Source organism: Lepisosteus oculatus, chromosome 16 (assembly GCF_040954835.1).
Source record: "Lepisosteus oculatus isolate fLepOcu1 chromosome 16, fLepOcu1.hap2, whole genome shotgun sequence".
NCBI classification, from domain to species: Eukaryota; Metazoa; Chordata; class Actinopteri; order Semionotiformes; family Lepisosteidae; genus Lepisosteus; species Lepisosteus oculatus.
In genome coordinates, this window is record NC_090711.1 from 14,364,538 (window position 1) to 14,387,355 (window position 22,818).

Genomic DNA, 22,818 nt, shown 5'->3' on the forward strand with positions numbered 1-22,818 from the left:
TAATTCCCTCACCTACAGAATTCCTTCAGAACGCTCTTCTTAATTTCGGTCTCTCTAATAACTTCTGCACAAGTGCCTCCGCCGGCAATCCTGATTTCCTGGGCTTCTATTACAGCCCAAATGTAATAGTGAACTCAGTTTTCCATGTAAAAAACTGATACATGTGTTCTGGCTAAAACAGTGTCTTCATTACCAAGCAATTTACCTTTTACTCTTGTCATGAAGAGTTGAATACGTTTCTGGAAGTAAAAGCAACTCCTTGAAATCAACTAAAGTGCACAAAAAGCTACAGTGTGACAGAAGCATAAAGTAAAAGTGCTTCCCATTCTAAAGGCTCCATTAACCTCTGTTTGTCAATGAGAAGTTTATTCCAGGCACACGAGCCAGTTGACAGAGCAATGAGACTCAGTTCTTGGTGCAGTCACATACCTACACAGATTGATTAGGCTGAAAACTTTGGAACCTCCATTTCCGTACTGACACTTCAGCTGTTCCAAATTCCTCTCCCTTTGACGTTCATTCCCTCAACACCAGCCCCACAGCTACCCCCAGCACCACCTTGCACACACAGAGACTTGAATTAGCTTGTTGCCTTTTTAATGACTTCCTAATCCATTTTTAATGTTGTTTTCCCAATATGCTTTGCAGGAGAGGAGATGGATTAATAACTAATTCCAAAAACGGAGGAGCCTAAGAAAAAGTTCTCTCCACCTATTTTTCCATTTGTCCCTTGATCAAGGGGGCAGGACTGGGAAAAGAAGACTGTCACGAAGACTGTGAAGAGGAGTGTTCGCAAAGTATGGCTGACGGCCTTCAGTTCAAACCACACTTTATCATAATAAGGGCAACAGGCACTAGAGCTCCAATCTCTGCTAATACATCACTGCCCACAGTAAAACAGCCCAGTCTCTGATTCCTGGCACTGGCACCTGGAGGAATGTCCTTCCCAGGTGTGTGTCCAGGGGCCTGCAGCTTAATAATGATTTTCTGGCGCCCTTTTTCTTGCTGTTTGCATGGGCCTAATGAGCTCTCAACTCCTGCATTATCCTGTCTTCCCTCAAGGTGAGGCCAATGCGCCACAGTCATTATCCCCCGACACATGTTACCAAAATATTAAAAATCGATTTGAAAAAGTATGTGGTAAAAAACGGAAGGACTCACATTGCTAGCACATTGTTGGGAGGCCAGGGTGAGGATGAGTCTTCTTAGCTTCTTTCCCTGTCAAAACACCAACAGACATAAAGTGTGTTTAACCGAGTTTCTTTTGCACCCAATTAAGAAGCTCTTCTTCCACTGCTGGACTCCAGTATTATCATGCTGGGTCCTGCTTGACCTGCCTTTTCAAAAATGTAAGCAAATTTAAAGCACAAGTGTTAGCCAACAACTAAAACAGCGAACAAGCCATTGGCACTGAGTGATAGAAACATTAAAAGAAAACCTTCCAGGAAATATCTCTGGTGGTGAATTAAGGTCTCATTGTGAACTTCATAGGAAACTCATTTTTATTCCCATTATTGAGATTATACATTATGCATACAACTTCCTCATATTACCAGTAATAATCAAAACAATCATAGATACCTGTTTTCCACCATGAATTGGTTGCTAAAACCTTCACACTCCATGCCTCATCTCATTATTTGCCTCATTAATGGCATCTCATTAATGCAAAACATTCCTAGAATTTCTAACCACTAAGATTGATAACATCTGACACAAAACTCCTGCCCCACCACTTGCCTCTACAGTACTGATGCTTTGTGTGTCCGACTTGGCTGGTTCTCCTCTTTCTCATTTCCCCACAGCTCACTCCTGCCTGCTTCACTAAACCGTTCTCTCATGTGAAGCCCATTTCCGCATTGCAAATCCCCCTTCCCTTCATTTTATTTCACTCCTGTCTGTCTGCCCTTTGCCTCTTGGTGTTTAATATAATTAATGTCTCCCTGAGAAGTGGGATGGTGCAAACTGCCTGCGCAAACTCCTGCTGTCACGCCAGTGCATACAAATCCTCATAGAACTTTGGATAATCTGAATAACGTTTGGCTCATATCTAACTTGCCTTTTCTTGCAAAGATCTTAGAAAGTGCTGTTGTAGTGCAAGTGTATTAGAGTGAACTGAAATTCCTTGTTGCAGTTGCTAATGAGATCCTCTGTGTCGGGAGCAATTAATTCATTTATGTTTCAACAAACATTCGAGTACGTCAGGGGATCCACACTCTGGTCCTCTAGGGTCACTGCCCTGCACGTTTTATAGGTCTAAATACCCAGCTTCTGAAGAACAAGCACAGGCTTTAACTTAAAACAAATATACTGTATGAGATCAATGTGTTTGAGAAAACAAGCAGTTGTTCTGTGGTCTTTCTGTTCAGTGTCTGTATTCCACAATTATGGGAGCAAACATTTGTCTTCTTCAGCTCCTGTTAGCATATTAACTGTGTGGGCTGCGCAGTGGCCTTACTGGGACTGCATTGTTGTACCAGTGTGACAGGGATCGTGTGCAAGACAATTTCCAGTTTATACAGATGTAGGAATTTCATATAACTTTTTATTGTTTCACGGTAACATTCTCCAGGACAGGACTGGAGTTGTGCTCTGGTGGTATAAATCATGATATTCGGTTAGAGGGCTTGGTTGACATCATGTCCCTTAAATGTTTTAAATCTGTATCTAAATGGATCTGAAAAGGGTTGAGGTGGTTAGGAACAAATCCCTGGTTTCCTTTAAGATACGGCTAGCTTTGGAGAAATGAGCAACTAACTAATAGATTGATGGGCCTAGTAAATGCATTCTTGTTTGTAATTTTAATGTTCTTATTTAGCTGAGCACAAGCATTTAATTTCTCCTTGTGGTTCTAGTTCTGAGGTTGGGCTGGTTACCTCTGGTGTTCCACAGGGCACAATACTGGGCATTTCGCTGTTTGTATTTGGTTCCCCTTGGTGAAATGCTAAAATTACAGGATCTAACACAGAGGTCTTATATAAAAGTTTGGATAACTCACAATCGTAATTGTAATAAGGCTGAGGTCTTGCTATTTGGTTCCTCCTGTCAGTTCTGCAAAACCAGTGCTTTAACCTTGTCAACTGACACAATGTGTCTGAGTTCCGATCCAAAATGGAGAATATGGGAGTGACCTTCAACCCTGGATTGAATTTTGAACCCTGTGCTCAGAATATTATGAAGACATAATTTTTCCATCTGAGAAATATGTCCAGACGGCCTCCCTTGCTGTCTGTGTCTGTCGCCGAAGAACTGATTAATGCATTTGTTTTTCCAATGATCGCTCATTAAACCACCCTCCTTGTAGGAGTCTCTAAAATTACATTTGACAAATTACCATATGTTCAGACTTTGGCAGCCAGAATCTTGACTGGATCTTGAGCAAGAGATTATATTACTCCTGCACTGGAGTCCCTGCACTGGCTTTCTGTCAGGTTTCAAATCCATTTAAATATGCTTGTCACGATTATAGCCCCCCCTCCTTAAGGGTGCTCCAGCCGTTTCACTTTAGACTTAATTCTGTGCACCTGTTCCCTTTTCCCAGCCCACCTTAAAAGCCAGGCGCTGACGCTCATCCTGGCTCTGCATCTGGTTTCACCGTGCGAGTCCGGGACCTGGAAGCGCCTGGTCCCGTTAAGGTTTTAACCTCTGTTTCCGTTCCTTGTCCGCCGGTTCCGACCCGGTTCATGGTTTTAATTCCTAGTTTGGATGGATCACCTGGCTATGGACTTATTTTTGTGTTTTTGGATTCCCTCTATGGATTACTTCTGGATTGTTTGCCTCGGCCACACCTTCCCCGTGCACCAGCGCACTTTGGACACGCCCTCCTGTTTTCAGCCCCGTATCCCTGCATGACCTTTTCCTAGTGTTTCCCACTTCTTCGGATTGTGTCGTCCGCATAGGGTCCGGAAAGAACTGTTCGTTACAACGCTTCTGCTAAGTGGGTTGTTAGCATGGCTCCCTTGTACACCATCAGCACACCAAAACATATTACAGCCTCAGCCACATCAGGCACTTTTAAGTGTAGTCTAAAACTTACTTTTTCAGAAAGCTTTTCAATGATTGTTTTATCTTCTGTATATACTTCAATCTTTTTGGCTTTAATTTTGAGCTTATTTTTGGCTTACTTTAATTATCTAATTTTAATGTACTGAAGTATTCATGATTGGTTTTAAAGGCAATATATATAAATAAAAAGGATTGTAATTATTATTGTTCCTAATTGGAGGTTTGTATGAGTGGGAAAAAAGGTGACATTATTATTTTTCTTCTGCTGTTGCTATTACTGCTCTCACTCCCAGAAAGAAAGCCTCTGATATCCTTACAAAGTCTCTTGAACCACAGAGACTTTTAATCAAATAAATCCTATTGGAATCATGTGTTACATGAATAACAACAAGACTGCCTAGTTTCGATACAGTGATGCAGGTATAGAAGGGGCAGCGCACTGTTCGTAAGGTGAGAGAACACTTAAGAGAATCCGTTAGAGAAAAACGACGCTCATGTTCACCGGCTGAGCCCAATCTGCCCACACACTACTTTTTCCCACAGATCTCAGGCTGAGAAACACGGTCGCGCTGTGCTCGTTAAATTGCCAATTCGGCACCGAACGCAAGACGCGAAAAGAGTCGGCGGCCGTAGCGGCAGTGCTGGAGGAGGAGGAGGAGGAGATGTGTCGAGGTTCTCCGGCTCCGAGAGCAGTTCCCAGGAGGGCTTTGTGTTTACTGCCGCTTCCCGGAGACACTCCAAAGCTCCCGCTCAGAAGTGGAGCAAAAATAATAAACTCCCGCCGCCTCCGGCAGGATTTCACTTGTTCAAATATGCAAACTAAATGCAAACTAATGAGAGGGGCTCACTGTAAACTGTTCAAGGTTAGGAGAGCTCTAATTAGAGTGTTTTTTTTTTAATTGTCACGGCGAATAAACTGAGCAGACCCCGGAGATGAAGAAGTAAAATAAGCAGAACATGTTTCGGCGGAAACAAAGCGAGTAGTCTTATACTAAAGGTGAAAGTTATCCATCCGTCCATTTTTAACCCCTTTTTTCCAGTTCAGGGTTGTGGGGGAGCTGGAACTGATTCTGGGAAGCACTGGGCGCACAGAAGGTTACACTCGGAATGGGCCGCTGATCCACAGAGACACAAACACACCGATTTGAGCCGATTATGCCTTATTCTGGGAAACCCATGCAAACACAGGGAGAACATGCTAACTCCACACAGATAGCCCTGCTGGAATGGAAACCGGGGCACCATGCTATCCACTGTACTGTTGTGACACCCAGGTGAAATGTATGTTTTTTTAACAACCCCCCCAGCATTTTAGAAATAGGAATGTATTCACAGAAAGGGCAAAGAAAAACTGAACCATTAAATTACAGAATAATTAGAGGATCAGCTGTATGGCAATATCACTCTATAAGATATTCAATATATATCCAGATATCATGTTAAGATCTTATTACAGTTCGGCACCGATGGATATAGATTTTCAGAAGGCTTTTGATAATGTTCCTTGTTAAGAAATCTAAAATCGTGGGCAGTAGCCATCCAATGTAATGAATGTGTTTGAATTGACAGCTGGCTAAGGGATAGAAAACAGTTCAAATAATAGGTGAGTTCTCTGACTGGGGCAATGTAGTTTATATCAATCTACTTATCGATTCTAAGCAATTACTTAGTAAACAAATAAAAGTTCTCTGGATTATCAAACTAAGTGCCAAAGGATATTCCGAATGGCTTAAATAAAATTCAGGAGATGTCATACGCCTGACATTTAACAACAAATGCAGAGTGATACATCCAGGTAATAAAAATATAAAAGCTGGAAATACTGCCCTTGAAGAAGCAAGTTATGAAAAAGGCATACTGTAGGTGTTTGTGTTGACATTTACATCTTACAACTTCTAGACAATACGAGGAAGAAATATCAAAATAAACAAACAGAATGTTTGGATGTATATTTAATAGTGTTATTGTCAAATCAACTGGTGTTATATTAAAATTGGTCACTGCCCTTAATAGACCTCAACTGAAATATTGAAATATAGTTTGAAATGGTGGAAACAACATTCTAAAATTGACCTTGCTGATCTGGATTCAGCCCAGAAAGGAACAACCAGAGACATTTCCGGACATACTGGAATATGCTTTAATGACAGGCTAAATGTCAGCGTTTCCACGAAACCACGTACTCGCTGTCACATTCCAACAAGCTCTCTTCACTGCAATTAACCTATTATTGTCACGCCCTCTGCAGCCAGAGGGCACTCTCACTCTGTCCTGTTCCTCGTTTCCTCTGCTCTGCTGTCCTTCTGGTGTCTCTCTCCCCGGGACTATACATTTCCGGGTCACTCATTCCCCTTGGCTCACCATTGACGTTTGGATGTCCTGAGACCTGCCTAGCAACAGGTTGCCCCACGTCCGCTGCCTGAGGGCATAGGTTTCTATACGACTCCTGAGCTGCTGAGCCCGGGTTAACCCCCATCCCGCCACTACACATAGGGTCTTTTTCCGCTCTCCTGCCATTCCACAGTTCGTCCCTTCCGGCATCCATGACAATTACCCCCCCCCCCCCTTCCTCTTTTGTTCTACTTATACCTTTCTACCTCCCTTCTCCATGCTCACTACTGAGCTCTACTCACCTGAGCTATACCTTTCGCTGCCTGATAGTCTTGCTACCTTTTGGATGATGGATTCTGCCTCCCCACTGACTACGGACCTGCCTAACGAATTGGACTTGAAAATGTCAGAATCCAGTAGGGCTGATTCAGACCCTTCGTGGGCTGGAGTGAAAAGTTGAGAGAGAGAGTACGAGCTCTGCTACCGATGTCCCAATCGTAAGGCAGTACTGTGGTCAAGAAGGCAGGCAGAGATCTGTAATCCAGAGAGCAGAGTCCGAAAACCAAATCCGATCCATGAGGCAGGTGCGCAGTCGCTGGGGAGGCTAAATCAGTAAACCAAGAGTCGGGAGAGATTTCCAAATCCAAATCGTGGAGCAGGTCAGTAGTTGGTGGTGAGGCAGAATCTGTCATCCAAAACGTTGCTAGACAAACAGGTGAATGGAGTAGCTCTGGTGAGTGAAACTCAGTAGTGAGCATGGAAAGGTGTGGCAGAAAGGTTTAAGTATGGAGAAAGGGGAAATGGGGCTGGATAATTGATTAATTGTGGTGAACAGGGCACGTGGGAATGAGGCGGCGAGTGCGTGCATGCATGGTGACTCCGATAGGAAATCTCTCCCGACTCTTGTTTAACGGATTTAGTCTTCCCATCAACTATGGACCTGCCTCACGGATTGGATTTGATTTTCGGACCCTCTTCGGTTTCTCTGCCCTCCTTCCTGACCACGGTACTGCCTGACGACTGGGACTTCGGTAACGGAACTCGCACTCTCTCACTCGACTTTTCACTCCAGCTCCGCACAGGGTCTGAATCAGCCCAGCTGGTATGTGACACTAAAAGAACTAAACGTTTTCAGTCGTGATCAGGGAACAGTACAAAGGGACCTCAAATATTTAAAATCCCAAAATGGCCTTGATAAGGGCTTTGATCGGTGGGCGTCTTCACAATACAAAAACGTAACATGAGGAAAGATATCGTTAGACACAGAGTTGTGAGAGTCTGGAATGACATATCCAGCCAGGATAAACGGGGACCTTATCAACAAATGTCTGGATAGGATCCGCGGATCAATGAAGTACTTGCCAAAAAGCAAACCAGATGGACTGAATGACCTCCTACTTCCTGGAAGTTTCCTGATTGTCCTGTCAGCATACAATATATGTAAATGAGAAGTGAAACAATCATTTTATTTGGGGGGCTTTATGGCACGTGTCTCAACCATCCATTCATTTGCCATCTTTTGGAGAGCTTTCATACATAAGATAAGATCACTTTATTGGCCATATATAATTTCTTGTATGAGGAATTTGCCTTTTCACATATCCCAACTTGCTCTCCATGTGACACGGAGACACAGAGAGAAGCTTGGGGTCAGAGCACAGGGTCACCATTTATACAGCACCCCTGGAGCAGTTGGGGTTAAAGGCCTTGCTCAGGGGCCCAACAGAGTAGGATTTCTCAGCCGGCCGCAGGGTACAAACCGGCAACCTTCCAGCCACAGGTGCAGATCCTTGGCCACAGAACCACCACAACGCCCCCTTTCACGCATGGTACTGAGATAATGTGCACCTTTCCTCTTTACAAAGAATACAGATGAATAAAGTTTGATAGAATCACAAAGCGGTGATGATAAATTAAACTATCATGCAAAGATCAGCCTCTGAGTCAAGGAGATGAGTGAAATAAAAGTGTTAATTCAAATGTAAACCCAGCTTCTTCTGTTTTACACTTCACTGCCATTTGAGCAAATGAACAATAACGTTGCCTCTTTCTGCAGTGCATGTGGATCAGCAGAGAGCCAAGGTGCAGCCCTCTGAAATGGATTAAAAGTAGTTTTGTTCTTTCTCCCCCTGGGGAAAGGTTTAAATGGACAGAAAAATGAGGACTAGGAGACATGGTCTCTTCAGTCTGCTGATACTCCTATTATCTGGGACTTAAGTCTCTGTCGTGGCACCTGCAAACAAAGCTTGTAACCCAGAGGCCTTTCAAGCCACACAGATAAATGTCATTATGTCCCTTGACCGGTTGTTAATCAACATTATAGCAGACGTGCAAAATCCACGTGGCTGGCAGTAAAAGGTGGTGAGGGAAGTATTGATTTTAAAATGTATCACAAAAGAATACACAGGCATGGGCTTTCTTGTTCCTCATCAATCACTATTGCACAGTCTCAGAATATATGTGCTCCGTACACAGGCAGAATTATGCTCATGTATAGCTTATTTTTATCAAGGGAGAAATCTACCACATGCCTCAGGCTGTGGAAGGACAATGTTCTCTATTAAACAGAGTTATATGCAGGTAGCAGAAATATTAACTGTTGACACAAAACAGGACACACTGAGTTTGGAGAGGCTGCTTATGAAAAAAAAGAGGTTATTTGTGTTGACACATCATTGACAATGTAGGAAAGCAATAAAACAAGCAAAGAAAATGCTTGGATATCTAATTCAAAGTGCAGAGTTTAAACCCAGAGATATTATATTAAAACTAAGAACAATCCTTAACCCAAAGGTATGTGAGAGTCAGGAACAAGACTCTCAGACAGGCGGTTGAAGTTGATACCATGACGTCTCTCAGGAAACAGCTGGATGAGATTCCTGGATCGATAACTAAAATCCAAGCAGGTCTAATGGGCTGAATGGCCCTTGTAGGAAAGCTGGCTTTTTTTGTTTTACTGTACAGCCTCAGAGCAGGTCAACCCTGAAAAACCCCTGTCCACCTTGTCACGCTCTTAAACCCCTCCTCTTAAGGATGCTCCAGCCCTTCCTAGGTTTATTCTTGTTTCCCTGTACCTACCCCCGGTTCCTGGCCCCGTCCTACAAAAGCCAGGCGTTCCTGCCAATCTGGGCTCAGCTTTGGAAGATAATCACCCGGAAGCCCGCCTGCACAGGCTTCATCACAGCATCCTGACCTTCTGAGTCTGGGATTAGGGAGCGTCTGGTCCCGTAACCCCCCTTTCATTCCCCCGTCCCTTTGCTAGATCCTGCTCCAGCTTTTGACTCTGTTTGTCTGTCAGGATGGGTTACCCGGTCTTGGACTTTCGTACTCTCATGGATTTTCCTCGGACTCCTTTGGATTGTTTGCCTCGGCCACACCTCCCCCAAACACCAGTGCACCATGGACACGCCCCCTGTTTTCTTTCCAGCCCCTTTGCATGCCTTTTTCCCCGTGTTTTCCTCACTCCTCCCCAGATTGTATTGTCTGCATAAGGTCCTGAAAGAACGCTTCGTAACATACCTGACTTGTTCCAACGCAAGGTCTAGCTCACCTGGTTTCTAATAATATATGAAATTCAGAATGTCAGCCAGTTATTCTTTAAAGGATCCCAGTGGGCTCCAAGGACACGATAGGACAGTTTGTCCCAGGCAGCTCTTTGTTTGAAGTGGTTTCTCCATTTTTTAATTTGTGTGGCAATTTGCATTCTTTATAATTTGCACTTGTGACCCAGCAGTTTTGCCTAAGTGTCCATGTGAAAAGCTGACAGTGTAAGCTTTTATAGTGTGCTCGTGCTCTCGACCCTCCAACCTGCTGGTTCGTCCCGCAACACCTGGGCGCGAACCTGGGTCTGCCGCGTAACGCAAAGAGGTAAAAGAGACCTCCCTCAGCCCAGGCAGCTGAGGCCCCTGCTACGTGCGGGGAAGGCGATGATGTCACCATGCCCAAACTAGCTCCGCTACAATAGCATGGTGATCATCTGTATTCAGGGAAAGTGGCTCAGGAGGGGTTAGAAAAAGCAGGACAGGAAAATGCTTACTCCAACTACCAAGAGAGAGCAATCTCCTCCTGAGACCTGCAGGAATCCCTCTTGCTGGTTGCTCTTGAAGCCTAAATGAGTGGAACTAGAGAAGCACAGCCTGCAGGACTATTCCTAATGACTTCCACCCATGTTAAATCCCTGCCACCTTCATGCCAGACAGCTCTGAGATGGCACTGGTTTGATCAGTCCGTGTCTGTGATAGTTAATGAAGCAAGTCAATGGGACTTACATCTGCATACAGCATTTTCTGACCACAGGGCCCCATAGTACTCCAAAACAATTACTGAAATGTAATAGATTAATACTCTCTGCAGCTTCGTGGACTTCCAGCGTGTAAATAAATCCCAGTGATTTAATCTTCCGTCAAGTAGCATTTGGTGGCCTGTCTTCCTTTCCTTCGGCCCACATTGGTCTCGTTTTGAAAAGGCAGTAGGAGTCTCTGCTACTTGCCTACAACTACACCATACGCAAGGTCAAAGGGCAATTCAGATAACACTGTGATGAGAAGAGGCTGATTTTTCACTCTAATTTCCTAACTGTCTTTCCAGAATTGTAACTAATGAAGGCTGTGGATGATGCAGTTATTAACTTTGAGCTATCTCTTTAATAGCCAATTGTGATGCTGCACCACACTGCTGTGTGTTGTTATTGGCAAAAAATTGACTATTTTATTTTTTTGTTTTCATTTATACATTCCGTAGCATAAGGCGTCTTGTCACACTGTTGATGTAAATAACAAATGTGGCACAACGATTGTACTCCATTCCAAATTCTTGTGAACGCTTTTCCCTAGAGGTTAACTTTTAAAATTTGGAAATACTAATTATTTCTTAAACTTATTTCTCTGAATGCACACCTGTTACCTGTTTGTATCACTGATCTGTTGTTACATAATAACCGCACAGTACCGTACAGGAGAGACTTCTAATTCTGATCCTGGGGACACCCTATATCTGCTGGTATTTTTTCCACCTGAGCTTTTCCGTTACATAATTGGACCCTTCAATGATCTAATAATAGGATCTGAACTCTTTGTTTTCACATCTTAATCATATTGGAGGCAGTCTTCTAATCTTTGTGTTTCGTAAGTGACTTCAGATCCCCCAGTTGAAAAAAGTTCCAATCAAACCTCTTTTTATTTGAATAAAGGATTCTATTACATTAAAGGGGTCTTGCAATGCTAGATTAATATTTTGGGATGAGAAAGAAAATGCCATCGATGATTGCATTTCAAACCAGAACAAAAGTAAAATGTACACAGTAACGTGTAAATCCTCCAATTTACATAACAAAATAGACTAAATTTCCAGGTACTGTACAGTATGTGCAGCGCCATGTTCTGCGATTCAGAACAAGACTACAAAACCTCCAGTGAGATGAAGAAGCCCTATTACACTGTAAACGAGCAGACTTGGAAATACATCTCTAATCCAATAGAAATAATGATCTCAACTTCAAGATGTTTTTTCCGACAAATACTGCTTGTTAATTCTGCATACAGATCACATTGGAACATTTCTGTAGTGAAATATATGCCGTGCTACCTGTACTTATTACTCTTGTACTGTACTTCGCATTACAGTAGTCAATGCAGTGACTAGTGAGCAGGAAGGGCCGCTTCATGTAACAATTCATGCTTACACTCACTCTCCCCCTTGCTGCGACTAGCGATTTGCATGTAGTATAGCGACTATCCAGTACTTTCACAAAGTTCATGATTTTGTGCTTCATTCATAATTTTGAAAATGTTGTGATACCATTATCACAATTACCATTACCATTAAATTTTGTGATACCATTACTATAATTAATTTATTTTGCTACCGATATTTAATAACCAGTCTGAAAATCCGGGACTGCAGTTGACAGCCGTAGTATAGTTCTCAGGACAAGGGTTGGGAACCCCTGACTTGCCAAAATGTTGTTCTGAACTCCTGCAACTCTTTGTGTATAGACGCCTGTTCTCAGTTTTAAAAGTACTTCCAAGGACTTTATTCTTCTGTTCTCTGGATTTTGTTTCCCTGGATTGATCATGAGAACTCCACAGACCATGTCAACGGCTTGGATTTTGAGAAATTCAATCAGGTCGCCTCAATGTCATCTCTGTTAAACTCCAAGATTACACCCCTGTTGGCCCTGTCAGTGTAGGACAGTCCTCTGAGACCAAGAAATCTGATTATTCTCAGTAGACAGCAGCGATATCTTTTTTGGAATATGATGATCAAAACTGAACACAGTCTCCTAGCACATTGGACATATTTTACATAACATTCCCTCATTGAAATTCTGCACATTTGACTTAATATCTCAACACTCTTTCTGCCACACTGTGAAATGGCCTGTGCATCCTGGCACTGGTGGGTTCCTCTGTGTTTCCTTTCTAGGTACTGTACATGCCATTAGTCAGCAATGCCAAGGCGTGAATACATCTAATAAACATTTTAGGAATTGGAACGTCCTAGTAAAATGATGGATGTAGTAGCTGAGTGCCGAATGTACACCCTGCTGGAGGTAAGACAGATTGTGTGACCGCAAACACGCTGATGGAGTTTCTCCACCGAGACCATAAAAACAAGCAGCAAATATTTCCCCTTCCATTTTCCTTACCAAACAATACGTGAGCGATGATATACAAAGTCAATAAATTAATATACGAGTGCACCGATGATTTTTCTCTCTGGGAACACTTCTTCCGTTTATAAATAACATATTCCCAAGAATGTTTGCTGACTGATTTGCAGCAAAGCTTGTCAATTACGAACACATTGATTTTACGGTGCGACCTATTAATGTGTTTACTGACGTAGTGCCTTTTTCTACTCAATGAACAGAAGGCCCTGCTGGGAAGAAGCAGTAGGCTCACAGCACAGGCCTGTTTTGGCAGCTATTACATTTATATAATAATCTGAGTAACGCCATTATGAAAATTACAAGCATTAGGGAGTAAAGTCAGGACACACGCGGTTTTAAGCACTGAGCAGGGAATTTCAATTTCCATGTACAAAACACACAGGGGACTGTTTCTTCCAGCACATCCATATTTCGAACTCTCTATTCATTTTTTTTTGCCATCATGAAAAAATGGAGCTTTAGAAGCAGGCAAAAACAAACACTTATTTGGTCTGAGTCTTTAACAAATTTGCTACATTATATTATTCCCAATGTGGGGATTTATACTAAACTGCTACTGCAATGGCCTGTAATTGAAACTGAGGACACAGACATCTTAAGGGAAATTAAATGAAATATTTTTATTACTGCTACTTGTTTTTCAATACATTTAGCTCCACTTCATTAGATCTTGACATCTTCTTTTCTACACCGCCTTTAAAACACAGCTCCCAGTAATTTCTAGTTAGGGGATTTTTATTCAGCACTTTCAGTACAGTAGTCCTATCCATTTGTTACAAATGTGATAACAGCTGAAGTACAATTCAATAAGAGTATTAGAGAAAAGCATTATTGAGTTAGGGTGGTATGTGGATCATGTTAATTTGCTGGGCTATAAAGGGTGTTGGATTTTCATTCTGTTGAGGACCTCCTGAATGTCGCTGGGTCTCAGTTTCAGAATCATGAGGTGAAGGCAAGGTCCAGTGATGTATTGGCTGAAAAAGGCACTTTTACTGCAGGAATTTGTGGTGACAAGTTCCTCCTCCTCTAGGCAGGTTCTCGGGAGTTTTGAAGTGGCCCTAATCAGTGCAGCTCTCTAATGAAGAATCACTTGTTATCAAGACAAATTTTGCTCTCCAGGCCTCTTCCTAAGTGCCGCCTGCTCCCAGTGAGACACGCACCAGAGCTGGGGGGGGGTCCTGAGTTGTCGGCGCTGCTGCAGTGGAGCCCAACGCCACAGCCAGAGACCCCTGAGTGAGGGTGTGGGGGTGAAGGCCCCATGGTTACTCTCAATCACTGCACATTGGAGAATAACCCACGAGATATGGCATGAAACCCATTCTGATTTCTGTAGCCCGTGAGCTAACTAGGGCTTCACAAGGTGGCTGCATGATTAGGATTTATGCATCACAGCGCTGAGGCCCAGAGTTCAATTTCCTTTTGCTCCTTCATTTTCTTCTTTACCAACTTTTTATTTTTTTCAATAGTGTCAAGACATCATGAGCTATCAAACAGATATACTGTTTTTTTTACCTAAACGGTATATCATTTTTTAGAACTCTGAATAAAATTGGATTTGATAGGTTACCTCTTATGTTTCCTGAAACTGTCGCCCTTGGGATTTGCCTGGTGCTGAGGAGAAGAGGAAGCAACTCTAACTTCTTTTGAAGTGACAATTGCAAGGAAAAGTCATCTTGAGTTACATCAGGCTAACAGAGTCCACAGCGGTGGAACAGCAGGAGAATTCTGGTGACACAGCAGCTAGATTTCTGTTTCTACAGAAAAGGCATGTGAGCTGTGGGCGATTAGTCTTGACCTACAATGGATCTGTGTGCATCTAAAGAAGGCAGTATTGCAACTGGCAACAAGATTGAAGAGACAAAAGATTAACTCTGATCTACAAAAAGTGACACATTGTATTCTGCCAATACCCTTCTGATATTATAGTACTATTCAGCAGGGTTCTGCAGCTGTTATTTCACTTTATAATTTAACTAAGCTGCCTATTCAAAACAGGCTGACTAAATCCCACAGGAGCTGCACTGTTATGATTCCAGCATCTGCTGGCTTTTGATCCATTTAAGGTCTGTTACCTAATTGAACTCCTAACTGAGCTACTCTAATAATTAATTATTTTGACCTCATTAAACGCTTTCAGCAATTACAGTGACAAACATTGGAGGCTGACTATTTAAATTGCATATGCACCTCAAAATCCGCACGAGGCCGAATATGATGAAAAGGCTGTGATTAAGCACACTGCTAATTTAATTAAGGGTTCAGTTAAGTTACTGGGAGCTCTGCTGGAATCCACACAATGGGGTCTCAAGACCCATGAAAGGAAAATCTGGGCTTCTCCTCCTCTTCTGTACTGCAGTTCTGAGAGCAAGAATAAGCGTTAGGGTTTAATCTGTTTATTTGTTTCTCAAGTTCAACAAACAGCTGTGCGAGCATTTTCCCCACTCAGCACGTAGCTTGTACTGGGTATCTTATTTGTCTGACAGGGTTTTCGTTCTCGTTTTGCTGCCGAGAAAAAGAGGTGGGTCTTTGGAAGTGAAATAAGATAAAATGGGCAGGAACTCAGACAGTTGTCAGCTCAGGCCTGAACTGAAACACAAGGCAGACAATTTGTGCCAAGCTCCCATTTTTTATTAATTCATTCTAGACTATTTTCTTATGACCCAGCATGGAAAAGGTTAGTAGTTATTCCACTATACCTAGGACAACATACAGTATGAGAAAGCATTTAGCTGGAGTCTCTGCTTTTCCCCTTCAGAGCTCTTAAACCACAGCAGGGATAGGCAATCCTCATCCTTGATGACAGCACATCTCCAGGTTTTCATTCCAACTCAATGAGATTGTATTGGCTCAAAGAGAGTAATGTAACACTTTCCCCCAGTACATCAGGCACTGCTGCTTTGAGGAGACCTAGAAAACCTGCAAACCCACTGATGGCCCTATAGCACCAGAATTGTCCATCACTGTATGAGCTGTACTGACCTGAGGACTAAGGATCCATTGAATGGGACTGAATCAGACCTACTGCAGGAAACGTATGTTTCCTTGTACCTGCTCAAAATCTACCCTTAGTAAGTGAGTCAATTGCAAATGTATTCCTTGAGTTGTAACTTGTTATTTTATAACCAAAGGGTCAGTTATTATAAGTGTCCTTGCTTTCGTCTATGCTGTAACCCCAACTGAGCCAAGCAACGTTCATATTTATAAAACTCATCAGACATTGATAATCACAAAGAGAAGAAGATTTAAAGATCTTCTGTGTGTTTTCTTGGAACTTCCAATTTGCATTCATACCCTACAAGTGGAACAGGCCCAGTCAACAGGTCACAAACTCAGACACTCCAGAAACCAGCACATGAGCTACCAAGGTCAGTGGAGCTGGGTATTGTCAGGATGCGCTTATTGTCAGAACACTCTTTGAGTGTTGCTGATTATACGGTGGCCAATCAGAATCGGTGTACCAGTCACTTCCTTGTATATACGGTTGATTAACCCTGTATTCGGGGCTGAGCATTGTCAGATTTGTAACATCTCTGGTGTCAGCTTGTACAGCCGGACTTGCTCCAGTACTTAAGCTTTCGGTTTCCCGGTTGTGGATCTTTGGCACAGTATCCCAGTTATTCCTGGTTGCGGACTTCTTCGTGAATCCTTCTCCGTGTTCCTGGGTTCCGAGGTTCCTTTCTGGGTCCTGGTTTACCCCCTGGGAATGGCCTCGTATCCGGTTCCTGGTGACAGATGCCTTCATATGGAGCAGTGCTGGTCTTGGGATTTGGGACTCCATATTTGGGTTACATTGTGATCGCTGAAGTCTGCTTTTGGAGGGACTCAGTGTTTTCTCTTACACCTGTATTTGGACTTGTAAATCCTGATATCCTGTTTGCCTCATATATTTGACCTTAGACTGTGTTAAAGACAATGTTATAGTGTTATTTCCCATGGGTTTTTTATTAAAACTTTGTATTTAAACGTATGTTCTGACTATAGTTTTGGTTCTTGCCCTTTAAGGGCTTCTGCTGTGCTGCATAGGGTCTAAGTTCTTGAGCAGTTTTTAATCATGTAGAAACCATAACAGGTTTGGTCACTAACTGACTGAGTCCCTGTATGAGTTCTCGAATGATCCCAAGGAATCATCTTCAATAACTTGAGTGGCTTATTTGTTTCAGACCCACATAACTCTCTGTGTAAAGCAGAGCCTCCTGTTTACTGTATAGACTGTTTTCTGTAATTACTTCTCAGTAAGCACATTTGTTTCCAAAAGTTTAGAAAAGCTATGTGCAGACTTGATCTCTACCATTGAACAAAACAAGTATGACATCTGAAACATGGGAGTTTATCATCTTATATCACAGTCTCCCCATCTTTAAGACTCAACATGTATTTAATTCAGGCTTCTCTAGATGTGTAACGTGAACTCCTAACAACAATACAGTCTCAGATTACAAAATGAACCCTTTGAGCATTTTTCTGTCAACACTCTTTTGCTCATAGTCATAAAATATTTATGCTGGAGACATGCTGAGCTATGAGTAAAATTACATATAAAAAAGTGCTAATCATCGAGAAAAATCCAACAGACCACTAACTGGCTCCTAACCTTTTAGGAGCTTGAATGTTTCTTTGAAAGAATGCAACATGGAGAGTTTAATTTATTTTTAAAAAATAGCATGACAATAGGGTATCACAGAGCTACCTGTACGCTAGTTTAATTCTCAATTTCACTTCTTCACAGCCTACTCTGAAGTGTGAGAAGGCATTTAAAAAGCAACCGCAGCAACAGGAGCTCCCACAGAACACGCAGAGCCGAATTTGTCGTGGAGCAGCAGAATTCTGGTGACACATCTGCCTTGTCTGCAGAGGCAGGAGGAGTGCTGTGGGGTAGCAGCCCAGGGACAGTGAACTCTAACCACCTGAGCCCTTTCCTGCTCCCCTCACTAACACAAAGCCCTGTACAAGGGCTTGCATCTGTCTGAACCTTTTTAAAAATAGATATTATCACCTGGGCTGCGCGAGCGAAAATAATTGGTGAACGTGACCTGATCTGACTTTGTTCTGTTACTCCCCAAATTAAAAAAATACTAAGTATTCCAAAGCGAGGCAGATGGATAGGAATGACTCTAAAAATCGTTTAATGATGGTGCATTACAATATCTCCTGCAATAGCACTGCTCTGTTTACCGTATACCAGCCTGGCAGCCTGTTTGCATTACAGGGTTCAGTTTTGACTTAATGACTTCTAATTCACTGTGGATTATGACCATCTGCTAAAGATGCAATTTGCTGTAAAAAGGAAAGAGGTATGTTCTGCCCTTATGGAAATTACTTATAGAAAACCTGTAGGTTTCCATAGAAATGGATGTTCTACAGAAATGTCCCCATATATAGTTTAATATGGAACTGAGATATGTACAGTCTATAGAAAATAATTAAGATTATATTCTGAAGTGCCATTATTTTTAAGACATCTGAGAATTATACTAGGGGAGTTGTTAATTATAATTAAAGCAGATTAGAAATATGAAATAATTCTGTATGGGCTCTGTTAAAGAGCAGTACAGAAACTCATAAAGATGTACTATTATATTTTTATTCTCTTTCAAAACTCTTGGTTATATTTAAATTAATTTGGATGACCAGGTTTTTCTGGAAAATGAAACGATTCTTGTCCAACTGCATCGAAATGGTCCGACACTTGGATAATGTACTGTATATCTTTGGAAAGTGGCAATAACGGGCTGATTACATAATTGTTTAAAACTGATATTTCACACCTGGCTGTAACAGAGTTGTGAGATTTGTTTTCCTGCACTGTGCCTATGAGTTTACTGCCCTGCAATCTTTCACTGGGGCTCAGCATACAGAAACCCAGCCAGGGTCAGAGCAGGTGAAAGTAAGCGATTACACTGTTTTCATTCCCTGTGCCTGAAGCTGTTTCCAATGAGCTGAATACCCCCCTCTGACATAATTGAGCTTCTGGAAAACACGGCGTGCATGAAAAAGTCCAGAAGGAAGATTTTTAGATATATAGGATGTCAAATGCTGCAGGCTAGGTGGTCCCGTGCTTAAGATGAAAGGGCTCAGGGTTCAAGAGGGTTCAAGCTTTACTTCTGCCTGAACCTACTTATGCTCTAGGCATGGGAAAAGATGTCTAATCAAAGTCCTGCTGTTTATGAGCCTGAAGCAGCATCTGATGACATCATTCACACTCATACAGAGTCCTCCAGCAGCAGCCTTGGACAGTCCTAATCCTTCATCTTCCTTGGGCATCTCTGACCTGAGGCTAAAATTAATTAACTAAAAGTTACAGAGAGCTCGTGGACCAAGAAGCAAATGAGCCCACGGCTCATCCAGTACCAGTGTTGGTGACCCCTGACCTATTGTATGTGAATTACTCTGGTCAAAAGCATCTCCTACATAGCTAATACATTTCAATGAGTGAATATCAGGGGTACAGTGTGTGGGGAAAAGGGAGAGGCTCAGCACTTTCAACATGGATGACAAGATCCTGGCTGGATCTCATGCTTCTTCGAATGCAGTAGAGACATGGAAGTGGGCACACTGCACCGGAGAGCACTAGCATAGAGGACAATCTGCACTCTCATCTGAAAATGTCTTTGTGTATTCTGTCCAAAACTACCCACATCTGAATGACACTATGTGATCAGCCTCTGAGTCTAAGAGGGAAAGAATACTCAGAAAGAATACTTGGTATGACATAAGTCTGGGTCTGTGAAGCAGCAATCCCACCATGCCTCCCCCACTGGGCCTCAAAATAGTGAGGTAAACTCTTAACCTGCAAAGAACTCTTCAGCTAGTCTGATTTTCTTGAAAATCCTTCAAATGAACATTGACAATTCCTTCTGCATTTTTCCTAGTTATGAAAGAATTGTATTACATTACTAGTGCAAGATCTAGTGCAATTCATTTACAGGAACTGGTGCTCATGCTAAATGCAAAAACATCTGAGATTGTACACTTCAGACAATACAGATATATAATGAACCCAGTGCTGTTAAGGCTCAAATTGGAATTTTCTGCTCTGTTAGCCTCTTCCTGCACCCTCCTAAGACGACAGCTCTTGAGATCGGGTCTACAGTATGTGTCCACAAAGGATAGGGAAGGATTTCTCATTTACCAAAGGATGACGATCTGACAGCCCCCAACACATAGACAGCCTCTAGTTAGCCTCTTTCTCAGTCTCCTGCCAAGCTTAAGAACAGAAGAACACAATCTCTTTGGACTTTTTTATTTCTTTATATTCCGGAGGCCCATATGGTCGTGGCTATAGGCATGCCTGTGACAAAACTCCAAGCTTTCAATCAAAGGGTGGCGTGAGGCAGCCCAGTCGCAGCCTGTGACAAATGTAAAAGCCTTCAACAGCATGTGGGGAACCAGCTATTCCCAAACCTACAGGCCAGAGGCGATGACTGGTACTACACTGGAATTAACTGTCCTTCACAGACGCCACACAGTCCCCAGGCACTGGAGCACAGCTTCCCAGAGTAAACAGCTCTGCTCCATGCAGACTTGGAGCAGCTTTCCTCACTAAGGAATTCTGCTGGATTGGAGGGGGAAGTATCTGATTATGTAATCAAGGCGACAGGGTGAAGGTCGTGTCTCATTAGACTCAAAGCAGCTGCACGATCACAGCTTAAATCCTGGAAGATAAGGCCTCTGCAAATACATCCAGCCAGCGGCAATATGAATTCCAATTACATTCCTGTAAACACAATTACGGAGCTGAACTGTGACAAAAACAAGCATGTCTATTTTTTATACTCAATTATCGCTCCAGATTGCATTTGTTGCATGAGCATAGCTAGTAACAGCTACATTTGTCTCTGCACCTCACTGCCACCTGGAGCTAAGCGTTCAGTTTCAGACATGTGCCGGGAGATCGTGCGAGACTTGAGAAAAAAAAACACAGAAATGAAGAGTGGTTACGGGAACAGCACTCTTGCAAGTAAGAGAGCGCTTTCAATTTCTTTCTTAAAACATCCTGTTATACGGTAGCTTTTAATTCTGTTTTATTTCTGGTTTGTTTTTAATTTCTGTAAACCTGTCTCTTTTGTTTTAGAAAGCAGTTCAAGTAGAGAGCTGCGTCAGCATGCGTAGGCTGCAAAGGAACAAGTAAAGGTTCATTCCATGACACATCTTGTTTTACTGTACATTGCCTTGAAATGCATTAATGGCTCTAAAGTATATTAAATAAATGTGGTAAATACTTATTTGAGCTTATTAATGCTCAAAGCACACAGATTTGGTTAAATCCATCCATAACAGCATTGCAATGTGTTTATTGGTAAATTCACCTAGAGTGAACTATACAAAGCTGCACCACTGAAGATGCTGCAGTGAAATTGCCTGATACTGGCCTGGTTTCAGTTTTCTTAAGGAGTTTCTGGGACACATTGAAGGGAAAAACAAAACTTTTGAAAGTTTTCCCTTATTTATCAACATGACAGCTGAGGCTTGTACGGGGTGGGCAGAGCAATCTTCCACTTTTAAGGCAAACAAAAAGCTGTTTTAATCAAGGAAACCATTGAAGAAGCTCCCCATTGTGTCTGCAGCACTTTTCACGGAAAATACTAAATGAACATTCGTCTATTGTGCCGCTAATGGCATGTTGCTATAGAGAGTGAGCAGTCTGCTACATCAGGTCTGTCGATTTTAGAGAAACCCTAGAAGCTGCATCAACGCTTGTTCTGCCACAGGGTTTCAGTTTTCGTTCAGCCATTGCAAACCCCCAAAAAAGCAGTGTGAGCTACGAGAGGTTACATACTATATAGGAACAAGTAATACCCACCTGAACTACATACTATATAGGTGTCTATGAATAAAAAAGAATGACCAACTTCTGCAAAAAGCAGCAAAGAAATCTAGGAACACTGGTTGAAAAATCGACTGTTTGTTTTCAACTGGGAATCGATCCACCTGACTTGTGATGATGCCTAGCACTCATCGGTCTCCTTCTGAGAAGAATCTCAGAAGGCTTGAGAACATGTGACAGCGTTGCCTGACAGAGACTTATGGCAGTCATTGGCTAGTAGCTACACTTCCAGTCAATTGTCCAGGAGCTGATCCCATTCAGAGTTAAGATCCTTTCCATAACCTTAACCTTTCCTTTCCTTACCTTTAAACGCTGCATCCAAAGCTATCAGATTTAGCCTTTTAAAGTGATGCTGCCAGTATTCTTTCATCGACAGTAACAGATCTGAACAACTATGGAGAGGAACAGCAGCCTTTTACTCTGATCAGCACTGTGTCCAATAAGAACAGATAGAAATCCCAGAGCCCTGAAGTCTAAACCACAAGACCTGTGCAAGATGGACCTGCTTCAGCACAATGACATGTCTAGAGACAGCTTGCAGTCCAACCCCAGCAGTGTTCATCAGACAGAAGCCCCTGTAACCTGCTCATCCCTCAGATTCAGCGTCCAGTTTCAGTTTGAAATCCATCAACCGATATTCTTCCCCACTTACTCCAAGAGAAATCGGACATGACAGGCAAGTCCAAGTTCATGGGTATGATATAAAACTCCAGCCACAACATATTGCAGGCAGCGATCACATTGAAACCAGGATCAGCTTTGCTTTCCTGCCTCCATTGATAACAGTTCTTTTTATTCTAGGTCATTGGAAAAGCAAAGACATCTGCTTTCGAAAGCAACAACACAAAGGACGAAAGAATGTATTCATTACTTTATTTTTTCACCCCCAACTACTATAATTTCTGAAATTACTGCTATAAAGGCTGCTTTCTTTTTTTGACACAGGCATCAGTACTGTGCAGGTGTCAGAATGAGCGAGGAATTACTA

The 22,818-nt window shown here is 42.4% G+C and overlaps 1 protein-coding gene across 4 annotated transcripts in view; it reads right to left on the reverse strand.

Moving 5' to 3' along the window:
- The window catches only part of dlgap4b (discs, large (Drosophila) homolog-associated protein 4b), a 263,244-nt gene that overhangs the window by 101,901 nt on the left and 138,525 nt on the right, over positions 1–22,818 (reverse strand). For all 4 annotated transcript variants that reach the window (XM_069179620.1, XM_069179621.1, XM_069179619.1 and 1 more), the window contains exon 3: positions 1,162–1,218. The gene's annotated coding sequence lies outside the window, so the exon portion shown is untranslated. The remainder of the gene's footprint in view (positions 1–1,161; positions 1,219–22,818) is intronic.